This window comes from Acomys russatus, chromosome 13, assembly GCF_903995435.1.
Source record: "Acomys russatus chromosome 13, mAcoRus1.1, whole genome shotgun sequence".
Taxonomy (NCBI): Eukaryota; Metazoa; Chordata; class Mammalia; order Rodentia; family Muridae; genus Acomys; species Acomys russatus.
Genome location: NC_067149.1, coordinates 37,596,402 through 37,605,183, shown reverse-complemented (window position 1 = coordinate 37,605,183; position 8,782 = coordinate 37,596,402). Strand labels below are relative to the sequence as shown.

The following is an 8,782-nucleotide window of genomic DNA, read 5'->3' as shown; positions in this document are numbered from 1 at the left end:
ATAAAATCATAAATTCATTCAAAACAAAAAACTGTCAGTAAAACTGGAATAGGGGAAAATTTCCTAAAATTAATAAAACTGGCTTCAAACTAATGTATAGTGGACATCAATTTTAATGATCAACTATATGTTTTGCATCTCAAACATAGAAGAAAATAATAGCCCACTTTTATGAGTTCTATTCAGTATCATGGTAGAAGTAACTGGCATATTAAAGTAAGAAACATGAAGGGAAAAAACAGTAGGTCACAGAGGTAGATAAACATTTGTGATTTTTCATAGATGACTAATTGTTGATGCAGAAAATACTAAAGAATTCACAGCAAATGCTCTGATAGTCTCATGTGATTTTTAACAAATTTGAAGAATGCAAATTTATACACAGAGGGCTTTTTTGTTTTTGTTTTTGTTACTGCTTTGCTATTTTGATTTCTAGTTTACAATTATTTTCTGTTTCTGACAATTAGAATATTTAAATGAAAACTCAATGTGATCTTCATAGATACCTAATATATATGCCCTGTTCATCAAAATATAAATTACAATACTGACTAAAGCAAAGATATTTTAGGCCCTATTCTAATACTCTCAAGAGACACTATGACCAAGCAAGTTGGGGGCTTGCTTACAATTTTAGAGGGTTAATCCATTATTACCATGGGGGAAAGCAGATAGGCATCACATTGGTACAGTAGTTGAGAGCCTTATGTCATGACCTACAGCCAGGCCAAGAGGAAGATGGGGAGGGAGGAGAGAGGGAAGGGAATGGGGGAGAGGGAGAGGAGGGATGGAAGGGAGACAAGCCTCTGTGTGCTTTTGACACCTCCACTTCTGCCAGTCATATATTTCCTCCATCAAGGCCATACCACTGCAGTGAGGCCACACCTCCTAATCCTTTCCAAACAATTCAACAAGGGACTAATCATGCAAATAAATGAACTTTGGGGGCAGGGCATAACTATTCCTCCATCATGCTTTGCTGTCTCATTACAGACTCCAAAGCAAACAGGGTTAATTTACCAGGAACTGACACTGCTTAAATATTTCGTGAACTAAAAATCAATTCTTCTCTGTAAGATGTTTATCTGAGGTATTTCATCACAATGACAGAAGGATAATGGTTTTACTAATGATTTTCTTGAATAAAATGAATACCCAGACACTAAAAGATAATTATACCAGTGATCTAAATAAAATTCAGATTAATGGTCCTATTTATAAAATCAACTATTAACCTCATAACAACTGCAGGGATTATATCCTCAGAGGTAAATTAGGATTGATGTTGAAAGAACAAATATTTAGAAAAGTGTGCTTTTCATGTATTCCCTAACAAATTATGGTTGTTACTCTTTGGCCATGTTGTCCATCCTTTCATTCCTTTCCAGGCCTTGAATCTCAATTCCAGTGCATAGACAGTCCTTACGGTTCATATGGCTGGTTGTCCTCCTTCTCTGACTGACAACAACCGTGTTGCTTTATTAAAGCAGTCAGATGAATAAATAGAGACAACAAAATAGGCCTCTGCCACAGAAAAATATTTTAGAAACTCTTTGTTCAGTGAGATTTTATTTCAAATGCAGGGACTCATCCACTAGCACATGGTCATTGAGAACTAATTTTGACTTTTCTACCTGCTCATATTTACTATTCCAAAAGAACTTTTACAAAACAGAATAAAAACAAAGGGATTATACTTCCAGTGTTCAGAAAGCTGTAACAGCTGAAGGACTAAGTATTGAAAGGAAAGAGAGAAGTAAGCATGCATACTGATGCTTTCCCAAATTCAAACAGCTTAAAATGTGTATTGAATGGAAACTTGTATAAAACTGGGTTTTTGAGGATTTATAATTACTTGCTTCTTATATGAGTTCATAATATTATTTCTCTTATTGACTTTAATAAATTCTATACACTATTTCATTATGAAGAATTGCAGGGTTTTTTTGTCATTGACACTTAGCAATAATATATAAAATGCTACCTGATTATATGTGTGGAAAATCCATTTTGTTCATTGTCATTTTTTAGAGACCCATCACCCTCAATGGTGTAGGTCAGATCAGCATGGAGTAATCCATTGTCTTTTCTCTCCATAAGTGAAAAATAACCAAGACAATTCATTCATCTCAATTCCTCTTTAAAGCAAGCATTTCTGTCTAGCTTTAAAAAATTATCTAGATTTACATGTGATTTTGCAGTCTAAAATATTTCCCTGGCATTTAAACTTTTTTCTTTGCCACAACTGCAAGGCAGAGTATATTGTTTAGATCTTTCATAGGAAGAGAAATTCATCTCAAAAAAGCTGTGTCTCCTACTCTCTGGCACACACATAGGAGACCAATGACCTAGAACATTACGTTTTAACAACTCTTATAGTTCCAATGTCATCTCTTCTTCACTTAGGATCTTGTGCTTGTAAAGGCATTGAGAATGCAAAGGCAAGTGCTAACAATCAAATACTATTAGCCAATTGTTTTTGTTAATAGAATTTTAGCAAAATGACTACATTCATTGTATTGAGCTTTTCCTACCCTACTGTTTCAAAGACAAGGCTCAACAGTCTGCATCTACTGAACATGTTTGAAACCCTGGTTTATACATGCAGATAATTGGAAACATGATAAATCAAGTCTAGCTCATAAGAAATTTATATATGGGTCCTGAGAAGTTTGGTTTTGTCCCTGAGCTAGCCTTTTTTTTTTTCTGAGAACTCTACTGCTTCTTATTTGCAAACTTGATGGGAGTATTAAAAAGTAAAATTTATATAAACTATATCCCTTGGGATTCTGGTATATCAAGCAACCAACATGAGAGTAGGGTACAAAGACACAACAAAAACTCTGTGATTTAAGCCCAACCTCCAATGTAAAACAATGTGTGCACATGCACATAAGCGCACAATACACACAGACATTTCTCAGAAGACCTTTCCCTTGCCTATAATTCTTTGGTAGAATTGTTTGTACTGCCATAATATCAAGATGCTAAAATAACCCCAAGGTTGGCAGGTATGTCCTCACCAACCATCAAAAAGAACATAAAATGACAATTACCAGAATTCACCTCTTCCTTTTGCTGATTGGAAGTATGTTGTCATGGTAATTGAAGGAAAAAGGGCATGACACGGAGGCAACAGGAAAAAATTACTTATACGATCTTTTTAAAGGATTTGTTTGGACTCAGCATGAGACAATGTACCATCTGTCCCCTCGTGAAACAAGGATGCTTTTCCATATCAATAACGTCTCCTAAGTTAATGTAGTATCTTAAAAGGCTATAACTTTAGGCTAAACATTTTGACACCAGAAAAAAAATGAGGGTATCCAAGTTACCTTTAAAGGATATCCAAATTGGTCTCTTTCAAATCCATGTGATGTAATGGTGGGGACGCAAACGGAGCAGAATCAGTTTCCGGGGACATCTATTGGAGTTTCTCTCTGGTTTCATTGGATTTTCGTTCTCTCCGTGTGGAAGCACCATGAAGTACACCCATGACATGGTCACAGGATTCTAGATTGAAAGGCAGTGCAGATAATGATGCCCCTGGGTCTGTTCCTCCCTTTCCTTCTCTTCCTTCAAGACTGGCAGGACTTTGTAAGATCTGGGCACTGACAGAAGGATGTTCAAACATCTGCAGAAATGGTTTGCCACTCACATTTTTAGGTGTTCTTGGCAAGGGGTAAGGCTGGTCTCCAAAGATGGAAGGTATAGCATTGAGTTTGGCAATATCAATATACAGCCAAGGTTTATTTTCTTTGTGGACATCTGGACAACTGTATTTGACCTCACATGGAGGTAGAAAATGACTGTGTTCATCACTGCCTTCTTAGCATGTTGGTTCCTCTTCATTTTTCTGTGGTATGTTCATAAAGACCTCCCAGAATTCTACCCACCTGGCAGTCATGCTCCTTGTGTGAAGACATAAATGACATGATGCCAGCTTTTCTGTTTTCTCTGGAGACGCAAGTGACCATAGGTTACAAATTCAGGTTTGTGATGGAACAATGTGCCACTGCCATTTTCCTACTTTTCTTCCAGTCAATTGTTGGAGTGATCATCAATTCTTTCATGTGTGGTGCCATTTTAGCCAAGATCTCTAGAACAAAAAATATGCTAAGACCAATACATTCAGCAAGAATGTGGTGATCAGCAGGCATGGTGGAAAGTACTGCCTCCTCATTCACATGGTGAATCTTAAGAAGAGCCTTCTCATTGGCATTCACATATAAATAAGGCAAGCTTCTGAAAACTACCATCGCTCCTGGAGGAGAGACCATTATTTTGGATAAGAGCAATATCAGCTTTGTAGTAGATGCTGGCAATGAAAACTTGTTCTTCATCTCCTGACTCACAATCTACCATGTCATTGACTACAACACCCTTTTCTTCTACATGGCAGCAGAAATGCTTCCCCAGTAGGGCTTTGAATTAGTTGTCTTTTTAGATGACATACCGGAATCCACCAGTCAACCTGCCAGGTCCGTACATCTTACATCCCAGAGGAGGTGCTATGGCACTACTGGTTTTTCCCATAGTATACAAGACCAAGGAAGGGAAGTGGGCGGATTTCCACAACTCTAGTAAGACTGTGGAAGTGGAGACCACTCACTGCACCATATGCCTGTATAATGAGATGGATGCCAGAGGCAGAATGAAGAAAGGCTATGACAATCCTAACTTTGTCTTCTCAGAAGCTGATGAAACCAATGACATAGCAATTGCTTTTCCACCTGCAGCACAGTCACCCTCTAATCCCATGGCTATGACTCTACAAGACACATGACTCTGTAAGGCTACAGTAGTAAGCATATGATAAATACAAATGAATAAATGTAGGATGTGGAAGCCATAGGAGCTCACTTGGAATCTCCACTATGACTGTGTGAGCTCACACAGTCTTGATAGAAACAAAGTCATCTAAGTTTGCATGAACAGGCAATGGAGATGGTTCTAAGAAACTCCAGGAAGAAGTTAAGTGCTTTGGATAGTTTCAGGAACTAGCCATAGTTTCCTGTTTGATTCTATGAAGCAGAAGGATGCCACTTTTATCTTAAAATAGACTTTTCTTAAGGAAAACTCTGTCTCCTTCATTGAGGAGTGAGCCAACTGATCACTGGCAATAAGAGACTGTCACTTCAGTGTCTAACTTTCTCAAGCTCTTGATTTTGAAGCCTTTGTCTGAGATTAGGTTCATGTTTCAGAAGGGGTTAGGTAGCATCTAGTGACTATACCTCTCTGAACCCAAGGTACAGAACTTGTCCCTGACAAGTTCTATGACTTACCCAGATGCTGAAGCCCATATAGAATCTTGCCTGAATGATCTTCTATCGTACATTAAATGGAAGCCAAGTCCAATCTTTAGACCCTAAATGAGAATCCTCCTGCAAAGAAGAATGTTTCAGTTGGAAGTGTTGGGGAGGAGACTGGAGAAACTGCTCAGTTTGTAAAGTTCTTGTTATACAAGAATGAATACCTGGGTTTGGATGTCCAACAACCACATAAAAAGCTTGGCATCCTAGTGCATGGTAGCTTGGCATCCTACCACTGGGGAGTTAGAGAAAGGGTGTTGTCTAGGGCTTGCTGGCCAGCTGAATCGGTGAGGTCCAGGTTCAATGAGAGACTGCTTTTAAAAATAAGGTGAATGGGACTGGGGAGAAATCTGAGTTGCTTAAATTATTATGGCTGCTCTTCCAGAGAACCTAAGTTTGATTCCTGACACCAACAATGAATTTCACAACCATCTATATCTCCAGGTTCAGGGCATCTGATGTTCTTTTCTGGTTTCTGTGAGCACTAGGTGCACAGATACACATCCAAATAAAGCATAATACACATAAAATTTAAAAAAAATAAGATAATGACAGAGGAAGAAATCTTATGCCAACTCTTTTTAGATTAATAAGTCTTGAGTAATGTTTTACTGGTAATGGATACATGAACTTTACGATTTGAATGGGGAAATGTCTTTCATAGCCTCAAATGTAGCAAAAAATAGATTTTAAATATACATTTATATTATTGTACATATATACAATAAACTACCTACAGCAAGAAGAACCACAAAATAATCAGGAATTATACAAATATTACACTCTTAATAATTTGGCTGTTTATATTTGGAAAGCTTGAAGAAAATATCTTCCCTATCTTGGTGTGTCTAAAATTCTGAATGCAAATCAATATCTCTCATATCCTATCATTTTCACACACACACACACACACACACACACACACACACATACACACACACACACTAATACACACCCCATGCTGATATTTTAATATTTAATGGATGGTTATGGGGCTACAGGTCTGTTAAAAGACGTTTTATTCCTAGGGCTTTCAGGATGGTTCTGAGGACTGTAAAATTCGTCAGCTTGGAATGTGTGTTTTACTAATAGTGAATGGCTCTTGTTTTTCTCTTCCTAATGCTTGAACTGAAATTCAAGGTACAAAGGAGGAGGAAGTGAGCGATAGTCAGAATGCTGCTGTTTTCTTGTCTCTGAGGGCCATCCCACATCTTCTAAAGGGAACAATTTAGCAGGAGAATTTACTTTGAAGGAAAGGTTTAAGGTGAATCTCTTGTTTGTTCATTTCCATATCTGTCTTATTCTGAATGCATCTTGAAAAGAAGTGGAATTCAAAGCTGCTCAAAAATCAAAATATTTTTAGTATGTGATTAATAAATTTATGAAAATGCATGGGCAAAAAGGAGAAGGCTATCCAAGTTGTAATGAACAGATGAAAGGTGTTCTAAAAATGACATGGCTATTTAAAAAAATCACATTAAAATATGGTAGAACAAGAGGTAATTCTGGAAAGTGCATAATTTATATGGTTTATATGGCTGGGTAAACCATGGAAAATAGGAACTCCTTACAGTTGGTTATGATTTAGATATGATATGCCTAAATGAATCCTGTATTGCCTGTTATAGTACAAATACAAATACAATACGATACAGGTGGACTAATAAAATACAACATAATCAGTCTGTCCTCTTCCCATTTCAAAAAGAAATATATTTATGAAAGGAGGAGACCAGATATGGATCTCTGGTTTTATATAACACTATCATTTGATGGACATATCAGAGAAACTCCCAAATTCTCCTTTATTTCTTTAATTCGATGACCAAATGATTGAGTCTCAAGTACATTTTCTATACATTTTATAATACAAATAACAAGTAGTTACATGACAACCCATTCAAATAATAACCAATGGTTACACATAAAAAATTCAGAATTAATACTTACATAGAGTTTCACTTCAGCTCTTTACTTTTCAAGGTTCTCAGAAAAATAGAATAAATATGCAAGGGAGAAATGAGATAAAGGTATGAAAAGAAAGAAATAAGAGGAAATGGAAGAAAGAGATAAAGGTGGAGATACACATAGAGCCTGAGACATAAAGACTATGAGACTGAGAATTGGTATGAACAGATTATTGATATGCAGTCAAGGAGCCTGGATCTCACAGCTTTCATCTGCACAGTGCCGACCCAGAAAAGCCAGGCATGGGGACTTAGAATTAAAGCAACCAATGAAATAAAGCCCAAGGGTGGAAAAGAAATGAGAAAATAAAGCCCAAGGAAAGTGTCAAGAAAAAGAAGAAAGAAGAAGATGGAGGAGGGGAAGAGAAAAAGGAGGAGGAGGAGTTCCTCCTTTATCTTTGGCTTTATATGGGCCCTCACTCCTTTAAGTGGCATCTATGAACATTGAGGACAGTTATCTTATTATGACTGCTATATTGAGACATTCTTGTGGGCACATCCAAGAACAATTCTCAGCCTGTACCCCATTCAACTTGTCACTTTGGCACTTTGGCACAGACAAATAGCTACTATCAGCCAATTTCTACTGGTAGCTACAGAACAGAACTATTTTCACTATGAATTGTCTATCCCAAGATGGTGATGAGTTTCATTGTTGATAGTTTTTTTTTTTTTTTCTGTAACTCTACCCACATTCGGTTTTTTCACCAAGTTCTCTGAGGGCTATGAATAAGTACAAACTTAATTATACCCTTACCCCTAGGTATGTAGTCTCTAATTTCAGAATGTTGCCAAAGAAAGATGGAGAAACTTGCTACCCTATGATGATAACACATGACCACCGTTCCAGACTTCCAATGTGCTTCTCTTTCTCTGTAACTGATACTAAACTCCATTATCATCTATCTTCACATGCTGACAATGCACCCAACAAGTAGCATCTTTCCCCACAGTCACATACCTTTTTTTTTAATTTTTGGATTAAATACCATGATAAAAACAACTTAAAAGAGCAAGGGCTCACTATGGTTCCCAGTCCCATGTGAAATGGAAGTCACAACAGCTTGATGATCCCTTTATGCAGCAGCCCCAGTCAAGAAGCAAAGTGATGAATCCTTGATGCTGGACAGCTCCCTCCGTCTTGTAAGTCTAAGATTCTTTTAGGATGACATCTTCCACAGTGGATGCTCCTACCTCAACTAATGGGACCAAGACAGTCCCACACAGGCCTGCACAGAGACCATCTCCTAAGTGGTTTGACATTTTTCTCACATTGACAAATCATAATAACTATCACATTACTTATAAGATTGAAAGGTTCAGGCAGTTGTAACAATTTGGCAGATGCAGCACAGTAGACTTACAGATACTTTTAAACAATAAGAGGAAACTAACCATTCTTTCTGAATCTAAGATTCCTAAATAAGTGTTAATGATTTGTTTTTTTTATTATTTTTTTTCAACCTTATGAAGCATAGGTGACATATGACCCCCACCTATTTA

The 8,782-nt window shown here is 37.1% G+C and overlaps 1 pseudogene; it reads left to right on the top strand.

Moving 5' to 3' along the window:
- The first annotated feature begins 3,622 nt into the window (after positions 1–3,622).
- Positions 3,623–4,786, top strand: LOC127197653 (ATP-sensitive inward rectifier potassium channel 1-like; annotated as a pseudogene).
- Positions 4,787–8,782: the final 3,996 nt, after the last annotated feature.